At 47.5% G+C, this 7,044-nt stretch overlaps 1 protein-coding gene across 3 annotated transcripts in view; it reads right to left on the bottom strand.

Moving 5' to 3' along the window:
- Positions 1–7,044, bottom strand: part of bmpr1aa (bone morphogenetic protein receptor, type IAa) — a 40,604-nt gene that overhangs the window by 17,889 nt on the left and 15,671 nt on the right. For all 3 annotated transcript variants that reach the window (XM_013913470.1, XM_005743558.2, XM_005743557.2), the window contains exon 2: positions 5,863–5,961. The gene's annotated coding sequence lies outside the window, so the exon portion shown is untranslated. The remainder of the gene's footprint in view (positions 1–5,862; positions 5,962–7,044) is intronic.

Below are 7,044 nucleotides of genomic sequence, written 5' to 3'. Positions count from 1 at the left end.
ACATATCGTGATATGAAAAAATCTCATATCGCCCAGCTCTACTCCCTCTTCTCCTAGCATGCTCCATTTGCTGCCTTCCCTTCTCCCCCTCCTCTCTCCCATCCTTCCAGCTTTCCATCAGGTTTCTCTTTCTCGCCTCATCTCTCTCTGCCTCCATCTTGGCCCCGTTCCCCGGCCCCTCCAGGGGCCCCCTCCTTGCAGGCGGGCCTCTGGGTGCTGCAGCAGCCTCCTGTTGGTGTCGGCGCCCTGCCTGACATGCCTTTCAGGGCCTGGGAGACTGCAGGCCAGACTTTCTGGCTCCACTGCCATTGTTTGCCTGGCTGCTCTGTGCCTCTTCCCTGGCGATGGATTAGCATAAGAATACCCAGAATACCCCGAGCCCCGGTGAGCAGTGCTGCGGGCCTCTTCCTCCCTGCATCTTCCTTCTCCTAATCCTATTCTTCTCCATCCTTATCCTCCATCTAATCCCAGAAATTAACTCAAACGCACCTTTTCTTCTTCTTCCGTTGGGTTTATTAGCACTTTATTAACAGGATGAACTTTAAGCTGCCATCAGGTGACCCTACATGCAGATGTAACATGACGTCAAGGCCAAGAGCAACTCGGATGTCTTCCAGACTCTTATTAAGTAAGATTTATTATGAGAGGGCTGCCAGCACAGACACAGACTGCCAGAGCTTTTATTCTGAAAGCATCTTTCAATTTGTCGATGACATCACAAAGAGCTGATTTTAGTGTCCGAGTCTGACCCGTTGGTGCGCTCGCAGAAGAAAACGATCCTTTTGGTTTAAACTGAATGATTTGGGGGAATTGAAGCACAGAGTGCCTGAGCCTCACTTCAGTGGCACACGCCCTCACCGTGTGTGTGTGTGTGTGTGTGTGTGTGTGTGTGTGTGTGTGTGTGTGTGCGCGGAGGCAGAGCGGGCAACAGCGAGGCTTAATTTCATTAGAGGCCGACAGAGGATCTGCAGAGCGGCTGCAGCACCAAACCGGAGGAGGAACATTTACTTCAACTCTTCATCATCGTGTTACTGCAGCACAGATTACCCACAATCCACAGGGGCAGCGCAGGTTTACGGGATCCGTTTATTGATTACGATCAAAGCTGGAGACGGAGGCTAACACGGGTCCCAGTTATATGATAATACAGCAGATCCGCTTAGTTCAGGATCCCTAAGCGTTTTTAATCATGCTAATCGCCATAGAAACAAGTCCATCCATCACTCCCAGTGCTGTGTGCCACGGCTGAGTCATAAAACAAACACACTCGGATCATAAAAACAACATTATGATCCTGAATCGCACGCCTGAGGGGAGAGGACGCTCAGGCAGCCCTCCCAGTTAAACCAGTTACCTCCACCAAAGTGGCTTCATGGGAGGTACTAAACATGCCGACCCCAGCCATCACGAGGTACCCCCCAACATTCAGATTTACCCCCCCATCCTCCCCCAAGGTCATAAATCCAATCAGAGGCACAGCAAACAAACACAACAGCACTAAAAGTAAAACTTCTCAGAGACAACGGCTCATCGCGCACACACACACACACGCGCGCACACACACACACGCACGCGCGCACACACGCACGCGCGCGCACACACACACACACACACTTCAAATCAGATGCATAATGAAATCATATATTTAATATTTCAGTCTGAAGGTAAATAAAGCAAACTGCATTATCCAAACCCCGTTTATTTCTATAGCACGTTTAAAAACAACGTTTGCCCAAAGTGCTGAACAGAAGCACAAGATACAACCACTGACACTCACATAAAACCATATCAACTCAAACCAGTCTGAACGCTATCAAAAAAAGGTGCGTTTCCAAAAGCATTTTAAAAACAGGAAACGAAGATGCCCGTCTAATATTTAAAGGCAGCGTATTCCAAAGTTTTGGGCTCGTTCTCTACGTTTAAGCCTCGATTTTGGGACAACAACAGCAGCAGCTGATCTGAGGGTCCGTGAAGGAATATAAGGCTGAAGTAACTCGGAAAGGTATGAAGGAGCAAGACCATTAAGGCATTTATAAACCAGTGTTAGGGCTTAAATTAATTCTGTGATGAACAGGAAGCCAATGAAGAGAAGACAGGACAGGTGTTACATGTTCATAGCTGAAGACGAGCAAGAGATCGTTGGCCGACTCCAGAAAACAGCATTACAGCAGCCAAGCCGTGTTGAGGCAGGCATGATTACCTGCAGCTCTCCTCTCAGTAATTTTCAACTTTCTGAGCCCCGCCCCATCTGTCCACAAAAGCCCCGCCCATAAACCCCATCCAAAGCTCAATTCACATGGGCTTCATATATAGCACCAAATCAGTCAGCGTGAGGTAAAGACCTACAACCACACAGAGGAAACCCGACACTCTTGGCAACAGTGGGAAGGAAAAACTCCCTTTTAACTGTCTTGTGTGATGCACCCTGCAGGGGCACGTGGAGCCAAGCCTGTCTGCCCAATCACAGCCTTGCTTTACCACTTTTATAGCCAGCAAATTAAATAATCTGTTTCTGAGCGAGAGTAGGATTTCTGTTTGTAGCCACAGTCAGCTGATCTCTGCTGCATTTCGATTAACAGCCTCCTCCTTCACCTCCCCCTCAGACTCGCTTTTCACTCCGCCCTCCCCCCATTCCTCCTCCAAATGTTGCTGGAATGTGGGGAGCAGGTAATGGAAAACACCGACCCCCAACCCCCACCCTGCAGCTCTCCGGGCCAGGAAACCAGCGTCCTGCTGGCATTTCACCACGCAGCAGAGGAGAGGTCCAGAATTTTAGCACATATTTGAAACACAGAAAAACCTGTGAAAAATATAAAGAATCACAAAGGAGAACACGACAAACGTTAGGAAGTCAACCAGTTCAGCTCGTACTGAAACACTTCTATCATTGCTGAATGTAAACGGGGTTAAATGGGACTGTGTGCTTTACGTTACTCTCCCCTCATGCTGGATCAAACAACCTCAGCTTCCACACTTTCCTTCTTTAAACAGAGCGTTTATCACATCCTGCCACAGTTATCACAGATCTTTGGCCCATCCATCCGCCCTGGGCTCCTCTCTACAGTTATAGTGAAGCCATGCTACAAACAGAAACACTCTCACTCTCTGGACGTCCTCTTCCAGTAGGGGGGTCACGCTTAAGCTCATCCAGAGAAAACGAGGCTCTATGGAGCTTCTGGAGATGTTCACCATGTTAGACAGAAGCAGGCGGGCTCTGTTCACTGACGACCGTCTGTTTCTGTTTGGTGGGATTAACAGAAGTTCAGACTGGCTGCACAGCTCTGCACCAAAGTGCACTGAAGGATGTGCAGCTTATTTCTGGTGGAGCTAAAACCGTCTCATCCCAGTATGAAGGAGGGGAAACTACAGAGACCGGAGCACCAACAAGTTTTCCCACACACAATACAACTAAGATATGACGGTAACTTTGTGTGTGTGTGTGTCCATGTGTGTGTGTGTGTGTCCATGTGTGTGTGGGTGTGTGTGTGTGTGTGTGTGTGTCCATGTGTGTGTGGGTGTGTGTGTGGGTGGTCTGGTCAGACTGGACTGTGCAGAGAGGCTGGATGGTTTCATTCACCGTGTCACGCTGAAAATGCAGCCAGGCCACAAACGACACGATACAGGTGGTCCTGTGTGTGTGTGTGTGTGTGTGTGTAAACTGCAAATATGGATATAAAAATAAACGGAGCCAAAAAAGTGTGTTTTTTGCCAGTGTTTGTTAAAGAGCCATGTGACACTGTTAATGATGCCCTGCACTCATCAGTGTATCACTCAATGACAGATCAGTGTTCACACTAACCAGCACTGGTCTGGTTCAAGCACACTGGTCCATCATCATATAGCAGGGTGTATTTACTGGTCCAATCACGATCGAGCAATTAGGCCTGAGGTACAAAGCGTCACTGAGATGTAGTTTAGAAATCACTGATCGTGAGTTTCAGCTAAAGCTCATAAATCTTTGCATGGACGCCTGGACGTTAGACTAACAGCTGGCACATCTCACTCATGGCTTCACTGCAGTTAATGATGGTTAATCAGCCAACCAGGTCAGTGCTCATCGTCAGCACGTCCACTGAGGTGGCTGTACAGTAATGACATCAGTCATTAGTTTAATTAACATTTTCACAGCTTCCTTCCGTCGACTCCTGAGAGCAGGAACGATGTGAGGCCTTAAATTATTTCAAACAGGTGAAATATACACTTTTAATCTGTTGTTACTGCTGCTGCTTTCATCTCTCCACGTTTGTTTATCTCAGATCCATCCACGAGCTGTGATGAACTCAGTTTTCCCCGAGCATTCGTCGCCACTCGTGACTTTCCTCGAAGTATGTGACTGCGTGCTGAAACCAGGCCGACTGCTGCCTTTGTTTCAGCGCGCGGTGACTCAGGCGTCTGAGTTTGAGCTCGCTGACAGACCTTCAAACAGAGCCGGCCAGTCTGTAGCACCAAATCGCTCCCATATGTCCCCGAGGAGCTCTGCCCCCCCACCTCCACGCTTCATTCACATGCGGCGGCGCGCAGGGCAAACCCGACAGGGTTCAACTGCAGTCAGGATTCCAGCTTTAACCGAGTGACAAAGAACATGTCAACAATCTCCAAAAATAGCAAACGAATGTCAGACGCAGCCGATTACGTGAGCGTCTGATAAAGTGTTCTCTCAGGCTGACTGCTAATGGCCGTCCTGTCACAGATAGCTACGCTGATAATAAAACACTAACAACGAGCTGGCTTTGCTGTTTTTCAGAAACATCAGTGAATAACCGACTGAAGGAAGCCAAAGAATCAGACTGTCTGCAGCTGTAACACTGCGTCGCATCAAAGTTAACCCTGAAGGCAACACGAGCCAAACACAGAGATCACAAACAAACAGGAGCTTCAAGTTTTTTCACTTTTAACAAAAGAGGAGAAGAAATGAAAACGTCTTCATGCTGAACACCGTCCGGCAGTCCTCGCAGCACGTTACCTGCATTACTGTCGACCCGATTATGATTACAGAGCCCAAAGAGCAGCGAGGCCACCTTCATCATCATCATCTTCACAGTAACTCATTCCCCTGCTGAGACCTGAGCAGTATTTCGATATTAGTTAGAGCCCTAATTTGGTGTGACATTACATAATGCCTCTCCAACTCCTGTAGCCCCGCCCCCATCACAGAAAACTGTTTTTTCCATTTTAACGTGTTCGTCTAATCCTTTCAAACACCCAGTGACACCAGCACTACCTGACCGAGGCCAGCCGGACGCAACAGCAGCAAAGCGGTGCGAGCATGCGTCCCCGCCCACTCTGATTAGGCTGTACTAAGGTGTGTGTGTCACGATTCAGCCCAAAAATATCAGACAGAAGCGCCGAGCTGACAGGATCCTCCTTTCCAACCTGACTGTCAACGTTTTTGACCTTTAAAAGATCAACAGCACAGAGACGATCAAACTGGAGAACACAAAAAAACTGTCATTGAGGGAGATTTAACCTTTTACACACATTCCAGAGCTTTTCTTAAACACTTCCCCTACAACACACACACACACACACACACGCACGCACACACTCTGATGGAGATGCAGCCGTCGGCTTGCTGTAATCAGTGCTCTTCCTGCTCTGCTGTTAATCAAACCACATGACAGCTCCAATGACCCAATCAGAGCCTGCAATTAAAAGCCAGGAAGCCTCCTGATTGGCCAGCCTTTTCTTAAACAACCCTAGGGTCAAAGGTTAATCTCCTTGAAGCGCAAGACAGGCCCAGGCAATCAGAGTAATCACCGCAGCCGTCCACAAAATATAAAGTTTGTTTGTATTTTCTGCAGATGTGACACATCAGTGTAGTGTAGTGTAGTGTAGTGTGTGTGTGTGTGTGTGTGTGTGTACCTGACTGTTGAGTCCATGGTGGAATAATGTGCCTCTCGGTACACGGCTCCATGGGAAACGTAGTGTAGAAGTCAGATCAAGCCAACATCACAGCGGCAGCTGAGAGAGAGGAAAACAACGACGTGGTTATAACTCAGTGATGATCATACCTGCAGCACGTGTACCTGATTAACATCATCAATCATCATTAAGGCGGCAGCGTTTTCTGCCTGGCTGAAAACCCAAACAGAGGTCAGGAAAGCACGGGTTCAAATCTGTCCGGATCACCGTCCTCACTGACTGATGAAAGTGTTCCCAGGAGCCTCGAGGACCAAATGCCACCTTCCAAGACTGTGCACCCTCTGAAGGACCACCTTTAAAAAAAAAAAATCCTCCATGAACGCAGCTCATCATTAGCTCAGTGTTGATGTCAGATAAGTGGAACAGCGTGGCTGACAGACGGGGAGCCTCCTCCTCGCCTCCTCGGGCACAGAAGCCTTTTTATCTGAGCGCAGAGGCCTCCTCAAAGGAGGCTTTATGCAGCCGAGGAGGCCCATGTCCTCAGAGCAAATTAATATTCACACCCAGAAAGCCAAGAGGAGGAGAGTCCAACACCGAGGACTGACAGGAAGCTGCTCACACCACAGCCAGTCTGACAAAATAAGAGTCAGGTCCAAGTCCAGAAACCAGAAATAATAATTGTTGTAGAAGTAACAACAACAACAAAAAACAACAACAACAACAACAACAACAACAACAACAACAACAACAAAAACAATAACAACAACAACAATAAAAAACAATAACAACAACAATAATAAAAAACAATAACAACAACAGCCACCTGTTGCCTTTTTTTCTTTGGCTCGAGTTGAGTTAAACAGCGAGTGAGTCTGAGCTTTAATGGAGCTTAAAATACAGTAAAATCACTCACACACACGTATATAAAATATATATGTAAAAAAAATAAAAATCACATTCAAACTGTGAAAGTAGTCCAAAATGCTAATTGCAAATGCAAATTACTAATCACACAAATCTGAACAAACTGCTGTAAAGGTCAAAGGTCAGGGCCCTAAGTGAGCAGTCCCTCCTCCTCACACTACACCTACGTGCAGCTGCCAAAACTAATACTCAGCTAGAGGTTCGGGCTCTTACTATGGTAGGAAAAGCATTATGTCAGTGGGATGTCCCCACGAAGAT

This window comes from Pundamilia nyererei, unplaced genomic scaffold, assembly GCF_000239375.1.
Source record: "Pundamilia nyererei isolate P.nyererei 1_Seehausen unplaced genomic scaffold, PunNye1.0 scaffold00133, whole genome shotgun sequence".
Classification (NCBI taxonomy): domain Eukaryota; kingdom Metazoa; phylum Chordata; class Actinopteri; order Cichliformes; family Cichlidae; genus Pundamilia; species Pundamilia nyererei.
Note: the sequence above shows the minus strand (reverse complement) of the source record. Positions and strands in the feature narration are given on the sequence as shown.